Source organism: Eptatretus burgeri, chromosome 8, assembly GCF_056783735.1.
Source record: "Eptatretus burgeri isolate ZD-2024b chromosome 8, Ebu_testis_v1, whole genome shotgun sequence".
Classification (NCBI taxonomy): domain Eukaryota; kingdom Metazoa; phylum Chordata; class Myxini; order Myxiniformes; family Myxinidae; genus Eptatretus; species Eptatretus burgeri.
The window spans coordinates 88,989,639-89,005,499 of record NC_140968.1 but is presented as its reverse complement, the minus strand read 5'-3'; the positions used below and the strand labels follow the sequence as shown (position 1 = coordinate 89,005,499).

General features: G+C 45.4%; 1 protein-coding gene across 4 annotated transcripts in view; it reads left to right on the top strand.

Annotated features, from left to right (window-relative positions):
- The window catches only part of LOC147022231 (uncharacterized), a 64,262-nt gene that overhangs the window by 22,468 nt on the left and 25,933 nt on the right, over positions 1 to 15,861 (top strand). The window contains exons 1-2 of one of the 4 annotated variants that reach the window (XR_015061122.1): positions 1,589 to 2,050; positions 3,216 to 3,402. The exons of the other annotated variants lie outside the window; for them this stretch is intronic. The gene's annotated coding sequence lies outside the window, so the exon portion shown is untranslated. Of the gene's footprint in view, positions 1 to 1,588; positions 2,051 to 3,215; positions 3,403 to 15,861 lie in introns of those variants that run through there. 4 annotated transcript variants of the gene reach the window in all.

Below are 15,861 nucleotides of genomic sequence, written 5' to 3'. Positions count from 1 at the left end.
GGATTTATTTCTAAAATTAGCAAAAAATACATGTACACCTCGTCAAAAATTATTTTCTGAACAAAAATGATTCAAAGTCGTTTTAATGCACATTTGTGGCTGAGAACCCTTTTCTGAAACATTGGAATCTTCACTTTCAACACAGCGATTCTGTGTTTGTGGTTCCTTGAACTGTATTTCAGACTGGAAGTGTTATTGCTGTTCACATTGCAAACACCTTTGTTTCGCCATCGCTGATCCCCTTGTCTGTGTTCACGCCGCCATGTTGCTCGGTCCAGTGAATGATTCACTGCGGCCCACGTTGCGTTATTTTTATGTGAGAAAGTGTTCATATCAACTTTGATTTTCAACATAAAATGAACATTCAATATCCACCGAGAATTTATTACACGAGTTAAAATATATCTGCGACCCCGAGAGAGCGTACCAAGATGGCGCTTGGTGGCGACATAATTCGCACCTCATAATCTCTCCAGTCTTTCTGCAGTTCAGTGACTGGTTTACTGTATTATTTTCCACACAACTAAAATCGACTTCCAACCGCCTGCAGTCAATACATTGTGTGGAAAATTAAGGGGTAAAATCGCCTGCCTCAAATTCCCGAAAAATTAACGTATTAATAATTTTCCGTTTGATATACCGTATAGTTTCGAGATTTGCATTTCAAGTGGTGTATAAATGAGTGAATGCAACATCACACCCAACAATTTTTATGATTTAACTCGCAAATAAATTCTTCGCTTCGCTGACAGGGACACGAAAGTGTGAGGGGGGGGAGGGAGAGAGAGAGAAAGAGAGAAAGAGAGAAAGAGAGAAAGAGAGAAAGAGAGAAAGAGAGAAAGAGAGAAAGAGAGATATATATATATATATATATATATATATATATATATATATATATATATATATATATATATATATATATATATATATATATATATATATATATATATATATATATACATATATATAGATATAGATATAGAGAGAGAGAGAGATATAGAGCTGGTCCAAACAAATGAAAGTTTCTCGCGGGCATGTTTGCGATGGAACAATGTGGGCAAGGTAAGTTGGCAAGCCGGATCCGTAACTTCGGGACAAAGATTGGCTCTGAGGGCTGGGTCGGTCGAGCCGGGGTGCGAAGCGGTCTACGGGAACGTGCTCGCGGTTGGGCGAGCCTCCGTTTCCCGGGGCTCCCGGCCCGTCGCCCGGTCCGCCGGCGCCACGTGGCGTGGCGTCGGGTTCTACCGCCGGCGTGGGCGGTGTGTTCAGCCGCGCCGTTCGCTCCTGCCGTCCGGGGCGGTGTGTGCGGGGTGCCGTTCGGGGCCGTCCCGCCCCAGCCCCCGCTCGGGCGTCTTTCCTCCTCCGTTGTCGAGCGCTCCGTGTGGCGTGCGGCGACCCGCGTTCTGCGGTCGCGTTTCCGTCGCTATCTTCCCCTCCCCCCTCCTGAGTGGGGGTGAAGGGGGGTCGCGGCGGGAGCTTGGCCGCAACGCCCGTCGTCCACGCGTCCCGTCGGGGGTCGAACGTGCGGCAGGGGAGGGGGGAGCGTCTCGGCGGGGGGCGGGCGAGACGCTTCGGCCAGTCTCGTCGAGGCCCCGGGCGCGGTCGCGTGTCGACGCGCGCCATCGATCCCCGCCTTTGCGCCGGCGGGCCCGTGCCCTCTCGCAGGGCGTCGGCGTCGGGCGTCCTGGGCCGGATCAGCCCGGCGGCGGTCCCGGAGCGTGAGGGACTCTGTTGCGAACGTGAGCCGTTGCCTCCCCGTGAAGCGCTCCGGCTGCGGCGCGCGGGGTCTGCCCGGACCCGCCGCGTCCCACGCCCGCTTCCGAGCCTCGGTCGTCGGGCAAAGGTTTGATGGTGCGAGGCTCGGGTAGGCGCGCGCGCCTCGGCCGGCGACCAATAGTCGCCTGAGAACCGGTGCGGACAAGGAGATTCCGACTGTTTTAAAATTAAAACAAAGCATCGCGATGGCCGGCGATGTGATTTCTGCCCAGTGCTCTGAATGTCGAAGTGATGAGATTCACCGACGCGCGGGTAAACGGCGGGCCCCGATAAGGTAGGTTTGCTGGGATTTGGTGTTAGATTTGTGCAAATATGAGTGTTTAAAGCGAAGGGCGCACGACGTGCATGGCCGACGGCGCCTTGCCTAGTTGTAGGCCGCGGCGCGTTTTCGATAAAGAGGATGTTTAAAAGTCATTTTTCATCCCAATAAAGGTTATCATCACATGCCTGACTTGCTAAGCCGTCGGATTATGCAAAGATTGTTGGTGGATGGCTTTGAAATCGTATTTTCTGTCTTTCATAAAAAATAATTAAATAATTGCGTGAATTCCTGTGGAGAATTGAAAATTTTGCTTCGTTCGACGTTACGAGTCCGTTTTAACTTGAATCGCAATTCTGTTTTCACTTTTGGTAATGGCGAAGTTTGCCGAACACTCGGTTGTCGAAATTCCGGAAAAATCGGATGTTTTATGAGACTTTGGTTGGGTGTCGTGTCTCGTCCTCGCGTCCGTTTCAATTCTGTCTTCACTTCAAATTCAATTATGTTTCCATCTTTCATGTTGCAGAATGTTGATCGACACTGAAATAAAGCGAATTCGACGTGAAATTCACGTTTAATGAGGAAAATGCATCGAGTGCGTGGGGTGGTTGTGGATGCCGGGGATGCCGCGGATTCTGGCAGACACGGGAGAAAGCCGAGAATTGTCTCCTCGAGGGAATGCTTACTGTTGGCGTTTGGGAGATTAATGTTTACATTTCTGAAGGTTTTAGAACACGCTTTACAGGTTTCTGAAAGAATTCCGGGGCAAAATAGACGTTTTAAGATTGTATAAAAATATTTCGTCCGCTGCATCACGGCTCGTCACGTGACTACACGTTGAGTTACGTAACGCTTTTGCGTGTGCGCGTTGACGTCATCGCGCGTCCTCCCGGCTTCCTTTCGAGTTTGAAAGGGCCGTCGTGTCCGTCCTTAACGTTATGTTAATCCGCGGTTCGCTGTAAATCGTTTCGTAATACCCCCTCTCCCAACATCTGCTTTTACCTGCCTAATTGATCGCCTCATCATTCTCCCTTCGGCATATACAAGTGGTCAGGGCCGGATTAACGACAACGCCCGTGAGGCCCGGGCCTTGGCCTACGAAAATATCCGACGCCGTTTTTTTTTTTTTTCTTTCTTTCTTGTCTCTTCCAGTCTTAATTATGTGACTTGACATGTGCAGGAAGGCTGACCACACCGTAAGCGAAGGCAGCTGGCACGCTGCCGGACAGTGATCGTCGACAGCGAGCGTGGGAACCATGTGATCACATCACAATCAGCCAATCACAGGCGTCGCCGCTATTGTCTGGCTGATGGGTGGAGTAACGTTCGCGCTGAGTATGAACATACTGGCACCCTCTTACTTTCTTGTGAGTTATCGAGCATCCTGACGCTTGCAGTTCTTCGTTTTGCTCTTATTTGTCGTTTTTTATTCTTGACTATGGCCGACGGATATATTCGGCACCACGAAAGTGGTACTTGCAAACGCGACAAAATGAAGAGGCGTGAAACAGAAACAAAAAGACTGTCTGGATCCATCTTGAAGTTTTTTTTTCACCTCACCAGAGTCGAGATGAGCAAACGGAATGTGCGCATGCAGAGTCTTCTGATGTCAATGTCGAAGGATAAAGTAATCTCGCACATTTAGTCCTCTTTTATTACCCCATGACAAATCTCGTAATCACGAGGTGAAAACGGAGAAATGTTTGTTCAGGGGAAAACGGTTCCGGTTTGATTCGATGGTTTTAAAATCACGTTACCATGGTTAACTGACATTGGAGCTCCCCTTCTCAGTTCAGCTCAGTCCATCGCCACATCTCGCAACAATGTCTATCGACATCCACATATTACGTACCAAAATTTCGGACAATTTTGTTAAATCCTCTACCCCCTCTTAACACGACACATAATTTTTTTTGGTGGGGGGGGGGTGATCTGTGCGGGGAATAAAACGTGTTGCCACGACCCAAAACGACCGAAGATGAAGAGTGTGGCAGATCGTTTGGACCTCCCCTCACATATCGCACCCTGAGATTTGCAACAGGATTTATATGTAAAATTAGCAAAAATTACGTGTTCACATCGTCAAAAATTATTTTCTGAACAAAAATGATTCTAAGTAGTTTTAATGCACATTTGTGGCTGAGAACCCTTTTCTGAAACATTGGAATCTTCACTTTCAACACAGCGATTTCTGTGATCATGGTTCCTGGAACTGTATTTCAGACTGGAAGGGTTATGGCTGTTCACGTTGCAAACACCTTTGTGTCGCCTTTGCTGATTCCCTACTCTGTGTTCACGTTGCAAACACCTTTGTGTCGCCTTCGCTGATCGCCTTCTCTGTGTTCACGCCGCCATGTTGCTCGGTCCAGTGAATGATTCACTGCGGCCCACGTTGCGTTATTTTTATGTGAGAAAGTGTTCACATCGACTTTGATTTTCAACATAAAATTAACATTCAATATCCACCGAGAATTTATAACACGAGTTAAAATATATCTGCGACCCTGAGAGGGCGTACCAAGATGGCGCTTGGTGGCGACATAATTCACACCTCATCTCTCTGGTCTTTCTGCAGTTCAGTGATGTGGTTTACTGTATTATTTTCCACGCAACTAAAATCGACTTCCAACCGTCTACAATCAATACATTGTGTGTAAAATTAAGGGGTAAAATCGCCTGCCTCAAATTCCTGAAAAATTAACGTATTGTGATGTCCACGGGACTTGAACAGTCCCGCCAACGTAGAATGAGCCGAAACGATGGAGGCGGTTTATTTATTTATAACCCAAACATGGCGGTTCTAATCGCTCTACCGCAAACGGGACGAGGAAGGTGGCACGAGTCACTTTTCACTGAGTTGATGATGTTTATTTGTTTTTATTATTACCAGAAATAACAAGACTCGGCAAGAAGAGGGATCCGGGGCGATTCGAGGGGATGGTGTGGGATCGGGCGTGGGGAAAAACACAGACAATTCCAATGAATATACAGTTCTCAATCCCTCTAAGGCGCCAAGCACACACACACACACACACACACACACACACACACACACACACACACACACACACACACACACACACACACACACACACACACACACACACACGCACACAAAACGTAGCTATTTCTGGTGGTCAGGCTGGACCGTGGTGTGGACGCAACTGTCCCTGGATCGGCGTCGGACGAGCTGGCCTTGCTCTCGTCAGGGGGGCAGGAGAAACCGTGGTGCTGTCGACCTCCTGGTCTTGGCCCAAGTCCGCTCACAGCCGCCAGGGAACCAGTTCTGGCGCCAAGTTGCGAGCAGGAGAGGGAGGCAGGTCCGCCCGCCGTTCGACCCCGTACTCCGAGTCAGCAGAACCCCAGAGCCAACCAAGGTGAGGCACGAGGCTCAGCAAGGCTCCAAGACACGATCAAGAACACGATCGAATCGGCACAACAACAAGGATGCTCTCCGCGCAACAGCCTCCCCACCAAAAAAACACGATCTTTTGGTTGTAATCTTCTTCCTCTTCCTTTTCGACCCCGAACAGAACCTTTTTATCCTCCTGTCCTCATCACTTCCAATCGAGCCGTTTATTGGCCCACCGCCGTCGCCTTCTGCCAATCGTGATCACGGGGCGGAGCCATCCGCTGCACTGTCCTGTGACGTCACGGCCAGTCTCCAGAGAATACCAAAAGGGGTTTACGCAGACACACTTACCCTATCCCGTGTCCCTTTCTAATTACGTGACAATTATCATTTCCCCCCTTGAAGAAATGAACATTTACTAGACAACTTATCACCACTGAATTGCTACTTATTACCTCGAGATCCTGGTAAACTCGAACAGCATGGCATACCTAATTAAACATCCTAATTACCCTTTGAATGCATACCCCCCCCTCAAACGTAACAGTATTAATAATTTTGCATTTGATATAAAGTATAGTTTCGAGATTTACATTTCAAGCGGTGTATAAATGGGTGAATGCAACATCACACCCAACAATTTTTATTATATAACTCGCAAATATACCCTTCGCTTCGCTGACGGACACTAAAGTGTGAGGGGGGAGCGAGAGAGAGAAAGAGAGGTGGAGAGGGAGAGATAGAGAGGTTGAGAGTTGTAAATTGTGTCCGTGGTTTCTTAAAGACAAGCTGTGCTTTCGGAGTAATCCAGAGGTGACGTCCACCACAACATATATTGTGTATAAAACTTTTACCCCAATATTATCAAAAAATGTACTGAGTGGAAACCATAACATCATACCTTTAAGGAAGGAATGAGGTTGAGCAATCCTTTAAAGAGCCGCTCCGAAAAACTTTGAAGCTTCTGCATGACAAGTATAAAAAAATATCATGTATCAGTGAAATTGGATTTCCTGAATTGTCTGTGACCACCGAGGGTAGAGTACCACATGGAAATATATAATGACAAGTTGGTTCACCCGATGAACATCGGGTTATGTCGAGTATTATTGCGTGCATCCAACCAGACCATTGATCAAATGGATGTGCAAGTCTATCTTTACTTCTGTACATCCGTCCATCCGTCCATCAGTCAACATTTTGGTTTCCAGGTTGTAACTAGACAACACCTTATCCGATTGACGTCAAATTTAACATGGTTGTAGACCATGACATGACCTTGATTCCTTTCAACATCGGTATCCGGGTTCGGCAATGGAATTATCACCCCCATCTTTATTCTATAATACAATTTGAAGAAAAAAAGTATTTTCATTTCATGCCGCCAAAAAGAAGGGAAACACACTTTCAGCACCTTTAAAGTAAAAAAGAAAAAATCCTCACTTTACTGTCATGCGAAGGAAAAGACATTTTAAACACCATCTGAAGTGAAGAAATCACTGTATTACATCACAAGAAGAGGCACTCAGTGCAGCGCAAACCTCCGCAACTGAATATCTCATCTTCGAGAACATATTGGGCCCAATGCCTTTTTGAAATATCTTGCTACATATCGTTTTTGGCACTATCTCTCAATGGTGAAGAAAAACTTAAATAATTAAATAATTCTCGTATCCAGATCAGATTTGGATCTTCACCAAAATCGAATCAGTTTGTCCTTGTGTCCTCAAAATTACATCCGAATCCATCCACAACTTTTTGAGATGTCCTGCAGACAGACAGACAAACACACAGAAAGGGGTGAAAACATAACCTCCTTCACCCTCGGTGGTGCAGGAAAGAAGGTGCAAAAACTGATCAACTTTACTCCAGCCTGATCAGTTTACTTCCAATTATCAACAAAGTCCGGGAATCCGTCATCGCAGATTAGAGGAAATTCTTACATTTTTCAAAAAACTTCATGTCAAATCACTAATATGGTTTCAGACCACGTCACTCAACCTTGGATGTGGTACGACTACTCATCAAACAATGAATCGAGGCTCTTAATGTCAGACATGACATCAGGGTCAGCTCTCTGGACTTTTTTACGTGCTTTTGATACAGTCTGGCATGCAGTCTTGCTCTTCAAACTCTCTACATCTGGCATCCAAGGTCAACTCCAGAAGTGGCTACATTGTAACACTTTCTCAACTCTCATAACCAACATGTGGCACTCAATGGAATCCTTTCATCTCCTCTCCATGTCAAGTCTGAAGTTCCCCAAGGCAGCTTTCTGGGCCTGTTCTTTTTCGGGTTTTCGTCAACGAACTCGCCGACTCTAGAAAATCCTCTATCTCTTTGCTGATGACTCCATCCTCTGCTGTACCATTTGTCAACCCTCAGACCGGCAAGCAGCAGCTTCTTCGCTTACTGCAGATCTGGGTAAAATCAGCAACTGGTCCAACACGTGGAACATAACTTTCAATCCCGACAAATCTCACACTCTCACTATGTCTCTCCGAAAGGACCGTTTGGAACCCCCTCCATCCACTTCCTCAGCAATCCTCTGGAAGAAGTCCTTTCTTTCAATCTTATGGGTCTCATTATCTGCCATGATCTTTCCTGGGAAAGCCACATTTACAACCTGGCCTCCAAAGCCAGTCATCGACTGGGAATCCTCCATCATGCAAGTCCTTCCTCGGCCCACCTGAGCTCCTGACCACAAGCAAACCTTTCGTCCGCGGCCTGATGGAGTACTGCTCTCCCCTCTGGGTTGGTGCTCCTGCCTCCCTCCTTTCTCAGCTTCACGCTGTGGAAACGAAGGCATTTCAGATCATTGGCATCTCCTGTGATGAAACTGAGTCTTTGGGGCTCTCACTCTCTCAACGCCGGTAGGTCGGTGATCTCTCTGTCTTGGACCACCACCTCTCCGGTCTCGCCCCCCCCCCCCCGCTGTGACTGCGATTTGTCTCCACCATAGTTACGCAGGGCGCTCAAGGTCCGCCAACAACCCCTTTCTGGTATAATTTCCAAAATCACAAATGACTGCTCACCTTCACTCTTTCATTCCTCTTCCCCGCCTTTGTAATAAACTCCGTCACTCTGTTCAATCCCATTCTTCCCTCCAGGCCATCAAAACGGCTGTTTACCACCACCTCTGATCGTCCCCCATCCAAATCCTCGATCTTTTATACCCCCATCAATCCACTCCAAACCCACCTCCTTCAAATTCCCTGCTTTCCTTCATGAAAGTCCCTGTGATTCCCATCTTGTATACGCCATGTTCCCCGCCCCATCGCTCTCCCTTCCACAGACCTCCTGTCTCGGTTCCTCACTGTTTTGTCCGTGTTGCCCACCCCATCCCTCTCCCTTCCACAGATCTCCTGTCTCTGTTCTCCACTGTTTTGTGCTTCCCACTCCCGCCCCTCTTGTCATATACGCGCCGTTCTGTGCGTTGTGTGTAAGCTCTCATACGAGCCTCGACAAGGTATACAAAAAAAACAAGTGAAATCCTTCAATACAGCGCGTGTGGTGAAGCAAATGAGTACAATAATGTTAAAATATGCAATTTATTCTTTTTCAGTTGAAAAACAATTCAAAAGTGTACTCAATATTTGAAATGCAAAAATCTTATTGTTGTGATAAGCACCTTTATATATAACAGAAGGAATGAAATAGTTCGGTTCAGTGTGGCAGGAGGCCGCAAAAGAATGACAGCATAAGAAGAACTTAGCTTTCAGCGTTCGGCTCGAAATGCGATGGTGCGCGGAAAGGACGTCTTTCATTCGTTCGTACATGAGAGGGGCGCGTTTCTTGGTTTTTTTTCCGTCAAACAATAAATTCAATGGTTTTCACATATATAACACGTTAGTTTCACAAATTTCCATTGAAATACTCGGGTATTTCCGTCAATTGTCACCATTTCCGTCAAGGTTACGTCTAGGACAGGCGTCAGCAACCTAAACCAGGCCGCGGGCCACTGGGCCACGTTCGGGCCACCTCGCGGGCCGCACCCCCCTCCCAACCCGAAAAAATAACAAACACACCTAAAATCAATGATAATAAATGTAATTGTAAATTGAACCTGAAGACCTTCAGCCATCTGAAACAACAACGAAAAAATATTTTAGACCAAGTTAAGTGGACGAGATGCGAAAATAATTTATTGTGACGTACAGAGACTGTGATATATGTGGAAGAATCATATGTCCACATATGTTAAATTTGCCGTCGGCTGAGAAAAATGTTTCACGGGCCGCACCTAATGGAAATCCGGACAAGGTGCCGTGGGCCGCATTTGGCCCGCGGGCCGCAGGTTGCCGACCTCGGGTCTAGGAAATGGTTACGCCATTTCCATCTCCCGGACGGCTGTCATTGGCTGTCTTGAGCCACGTCGTGGGGGGGGGGACACCGCAGACGTGGTCGACACCGGGGACATTTCACACTCGGTGCAATTGTATGCAGCACACGCTGTAAAAATGCATGTCTGAGAAATGGTTGAGGACGTGTTCAATTCTGGGTTATTTTCCAACTAAAATGGCCACCAGTCTACCAGTCGACCATTTTTCATCAGATCACAACACAAAGTGAGGTGCATGTGTACGTCATCCAGTACAGACTGTGCTTGTGCCAAGTTTGAACAAAATGGCATCCAAGGTCAACTCCAGAAGTGGCTACATTGTTACACTTCCTCAACTCTTATAACCAACATGTGGCACTCAATTGAATCCTTTCATCTCCTCTCCATGTGAAGTCTGAAGTTCCCCAAGGCAGCTTTCTGGGCCCTGTTCTTTTTCTGGTTTTCATCAACGACTCTGGAAAATCCTCTTTATCTCTTTGCTGATGACTCCACCCTCTGCTGTACCATCTGTCATCCCTCAGACCGGCAAGCAGCAGATTCTTCGCTTGAGGCACTGTCACACCTTGACGATTTAGCCAGCGTATGCTGACGTATGCAAAATTTGGCTAAAACGCTGGCACACGTCGAATACGTTATGGGTAAGTTTGTATATGTTAAGAGCACGCTGGCATACATCGTAGGACGCTGGCTTTTTTAGGTCATCTCTATCATCTCAATAGAGATGACCTAATAATAAGTCTCAAAGTCTGTCCGTCCGTTCGTCCGTACGTACGTCCGTCCGTCCACAATCAAACCGAGTGGAGACAAATAACCAATAGTGGAATGGATAGAGATCGATGAGACATGCACAACGATATAACTTTTAAGGTCGTCCAAGGTCGAGGTCAACGTCACGAGGCTGTCAAAGTTGCGAAAATCGTCGATTTCAAATCGTATCTCCTCCCTCATTTATCAAGAGAGATCAAATGTTATTCGTGAATCAGATAATACGGACTGTTATCTGGAAGAACACGAGCCATTTTTTTGAAATTTGCTCTCGTTCCAATTTTATAGCCCTTCAAACTTCACTGATTCCCCGTCTGGGCCGTTCATAAAGTACATACAAAAAGTATTAACTTAAGAACCGGAACTCTCCGAGACAAATATTACATTTTAAGCTTTTGTCAGATTTACCTAAAACAATGGAACACAAGTTTATATGCACACTTACTTTCATTTATGACATTAACATTGTCTTGAATGTCAATTTGTACTTTTATTTTCATAAATGACGTGCTGTGATATTAAAAGAAAAAGGTAAATTACACCGCTCGGGACTGCATCGTCATGACTTACAAACATTGGTTCATAAGGAACTGCTGGCTTTGCAAGCGATTAGCGATGGATGAGGGGGGTGGGTGGTTTAAAGCCCGCGTACGAGCTGCGTACAGGGGTGGGTGGGTGGTACGACAGCTGCATACAGAGGGGGGTAGGTGGTTTAAAGCCCGCGTACGGGCTGCGTACGAGCTGCGTACAGGGGTGATATGATGGCTGCATACATACTTTATGAAAGTGGTGTCGGACTACATGAAAGCGTTTCAGAAGATGAAGGTAAGCCTGTCGTCATCGCGAGGGGGAAAAATATCCCCTTTCACAGGAACATTTTCGACGTGATGTTGAATCCGTGGACGTCAATAATTGTTCCATATTACTGTATTACCGTAGTAAATAATTACTGATGCATTTGAGATAAATCTACAGTTCGTTGTAATCTTCAAGTATTGTGATGTGATATGAGACGCATATGGGGGTGGGTGGGTGGTCACTCGCCTGCATACAGAGGGGGGTGGGTGGTTTTGAAACCCGGAAGTGGAGCGTACGTACTTTATGAACTGCCCCTATTCCAGTCTGGCACTGAGTTACTTTCGACCTCTGGCAGAGATGACCGGCATTCCCGCTCGGGGGTATTTTTTTAACCTCCGCCCTCGAAGATCGGAGGTTGCTTTTTTCACCCCTTTCTGTTTGTTTGTTTGTTTGTGAACAATATTGCGGAAAAACTCCTCGACGGATTTCGACGAAACTTGGTGGGGGTTGAGGTATGGTCCAAGGACCATGCCATTAGATTTTGGACTCGGTCCAAAATCCATTATGGCCGCTATGACGCGAACAGCTTTGTTTCTACATGTTTTAAGTGATTTCCAACCCCCCCCCCCCAAAAAAAAAATGTTGGAGAAAACAACTATAACTCTGTCAGCACTGTTGACGTCATATTTAATGAATAAGATATAAGGTTCACTTGAGTGACCCAGCAGTATTGGCGGCGGAGGTTTTGCACTCCACCGAGTGCTCCCCCTCTTGTTTGTGTATGTGTTTAATTGTAATGTATCTTTAATGACAGTTCTTGGGCATGCTTTATGGACACACAGTCTAGGCTATACAGTGCTGATGGAAAGTCTACACCCCCTTTCTAAACTTTCACCTCTTGCTGCCTTATAGTCTGGAATTAAATCAGACTTTTTCCACCTTTATTTACAGATCGTAACCCACAACTTCCAAGTGAAAAGCAAATTCTACAAATTTCAGATAATTCCGTATAAACCGTGGCCGTGTGTTAACTGCATCCGTTTTTCACCCTCAAAGGGTGTGTGTGTGTGTGTGTGTGTGTGTGTGTGTGTGTGTGTGTGTGTGTCCCTCTCCCGCACCCTCTTTCACACCCTCCCTCCCGCAATGAATAGCAACATCTGGTGTGGTGACGCCGCTCTCCCCACCTCCCCCCGAGCTCCACCTTCTTCGTCCTCCCTGCCTCCTCCTCTCTCTCTCTCCCTCCCTCTTTATCCCCCCCCCCTTATTGTTCCCGTTAGTGAGGTGGTGGGTTGTATTTGCGAGGAAATGAATATTTTGTTCATTTTATTTTCTTTTCGAGATAGAAATACGTTTGTACATTAACTTTGTACGGAACAAAGTGACGGAGATATCAACATGCTTACTCCCATGTCCGCTTAATTTCGTCTAACAGTCTTATTCTTATTTTCAAGATGATGGAGAGAGGAGAGGCTACCAAGAAGTTTTTATTTTTATTTCTTATTTTTTAATATCATTAAGAGGATTTTTTTGTGACGAGAAAAAGGAAGAAAAAGGATTCAAACTCTTAAACTGAACCTATTTTCAAAATTTTAATGCCGGAATTGAGCTTACCAGCAGTTCCAACTGCTACAAAAGTGTTCGTTTGGAATATAATTGAAATTCAGCATTGATCGTTTTTAAGACTGAATTTATTTTTTTTCTATACCTGTGTATTAACCACACCCCCAACTTTTACCTTTGTTACCAATAAAAACGTGCTGTTTATACACTGGAAAATACGGTAATTAAAAATACGAAACTATAATATTGTTGCGGCCGGGGATAGGGTGAGAAGACCATTGGGGGGGGGGGGGTGGAAGTTATCTCGGGTTCCCACCGGACTACCCGGAATTGCCATCCATCGCACACGGATAACTAAGTGACACGGCTGATTGCTAACCGACTGTGAATGCCAATAACTCAACCACGTGCCTTAGGGTCCTCAGTCTAATACCGGTTACCTAAAAATAATCACGTGATCCATTTACCGGGGGACACGCCCTCGATACGCCTTGTCCGAACCGGATCAACTTACCTGATCAGATACAGCCGAGCGACACTGCCTCGGAACGTACCGGCTAAAAGGAACGGATCGTTGGGAATAAAGGCTAGGCTCGGATACAGACCATGCTGGATCAATGAAAGAAAAGACAAAAACGAGCTGGGAACATTTCTCCATAAGGATTTATTACAGGCAGGTGACGAAAGATATGTGTCACAGTGAGTCGATTTATTGTTGTTTTTAAAGAAGGGATAGCAAGAAATGTGAGGTGGGACAATAAAAACAAGCAACTTGCAAAAGCAGGCACAGAGCAGACCTATCCCGATATAATTCTTCTGAAATGTTAACTTAAGCGAGGACAGGCGCGCGTGCACACACACACACACACACACACACACACACACACACACACACACACACACACACACACACACACACACACACACACACACACACACACACACACACACACAAACACACCCCGATGAAGAAGAGATAATGAGCAATAGGAAGAGGAGATGAGGCTAACGGTTTCGTAATACCTTATACGATTGACTAACCACGACACTCAGTCAGTTTTTGGGGGGATGCTCCGCTGAACGATCCCTCCTTGATAGTTGGCGAGTCGTCTCCTGCTTGGCTACAGTGCAGCAAAGCGTCTGCGCCGATCCAGAGTTTGCGACCGTCAGGCATGAGGGAGGGACTTTGGTGATGGCTTCATTCTGGCTACCCTCCCGTAAGGCCAGACTTGTAGAGTGCTTGGAATGTTGTTGTCACATGCACACAGTGACCAGTCTTTGCCATAAAGGCATGTAGTTCTTTCAAAGTTGCCATTGGCCTCTTGGTGGCCTCTCTGATTAGTCTACTCCTTGCTTGGTCATCCAGCTTGGCAGACTGCCTGATCTCGGCAGGGTCTTGGTGGTACCATACACCTTCCACTTATTAATGATCGTCTTGACTATGATCCAAGGGATATTCAAAGTCTTTGAAATATTTTTATACCCATCCCCTGATTTGTGCCTTTCCACAACTTTATTCCAGAGGTATTTTGAAATCTCCTTGGTGCTCATGGTTGAGTCTTTGCTGTGACTGGCATTCTCCAACAGAGGAAACCTACAGGAACAGCTGTTTTCATTCTGAAATAATCAGAATCACTACAATTCAACACAGGTGGAGGCCAATTTACACGGTGTCTGATTTTGAAGGTGATTGGTTACACCTGAGCTCATTAACCTCTGCCATCGAAGATGGATATAGTTACTGTTTTCACCCCTGTCTGTTTGTTTGTGAACTATTACGGAAAAACTCCTGGACGGATTTCGACGAAACTTGGTGGGGGGATTAGGTATGGTCCAACGATCATGCCATAAGATTTTGGACTTGGTCCAAAGTGCAATATGGCCGCTATGGTGGCCATTTTGGAAAAATATTTGAATATTTGTTTTTGCATTTCTCCATGTTTTAAGTGATTTCCAACCCCCCCCCCAAAAAAAATAAATTAAGAGAAAAAAAAAATAATTTTGCAACTTTTTTTTCAAAAAATTTAGAATTTATTTGAAAAATATTTGAATTTTTGTTTTTGCATTTCTACATGTTTTAAGTGACTTCCAACCCCCCAAAAAATTTTGTTAGAGAAAAAAACCCAGAAATTTTGCAACCTTTTTTTCAAAAAAATTTCGATTTTTTTTTTTTTATTTTTTTTATTTTTTTTGGCATTTATACATGCGCTTCAATCTAGTTTAGTTTATTCCATCGTGGTTCAGTAGAGTCTGATCCATTTTGACCTACAATGAATAGGATATCAGGTTCACTTAAGTGACCCAGCAGTATTGGCGGCGGAGGTTTTTCACTCTCTCGAGTGCTCACCCCCGAGTTTACAATTGCTATTATAAGGGGGGTTTTGACACTTATCCAATCAAGATATTCTAGTTTTTACTTTATTTCATTAATTTTATGGAATTTGTGGAATTCATTTTTCATTTGGATGTTGTGGGTTCGATGTGGAAATAAAGCTGGAAAAAGTCTGTTTTAATGCAATTTAATTCCAGGCTACGAGGCAACAAAAGGTGAAAATTTTGAAAGTGGTGTCGAATTTGTATAGGTACTGAATCTAATTCCAAAGCTATTTAAGTTACCGGTAAATCATCTTACATAGAACCCACAAAGTCTTCATCTTCTGTGAAACAGCTGAAGCAATTATGTGTCCATCACAATCCACATGGTCATCACACTCATCCTCTCCGAAAATTGGCCCACTTTTTCGTCAACTTTCATTTTGAGTTCGGCCGTGAAACATTTAGGTTTTCTCTTACTCGTACTAACAGCAGGAGTGTGTTCAGTTACCAAACAGCCAGCTAACGCTTGCCGAGCCAGCCATTCCTTATCAACGCTTTCAAATGGAGTGCTTGCTTGAGTGCTCTCCAAGAAACTTGGTAACTGAATACACCCCTGACATTGTTCAGTAGGAACTTGTAATGGTATGGACGATTTTGTGGAATGATATATAATTAAACAGCCTGCAGGGGACT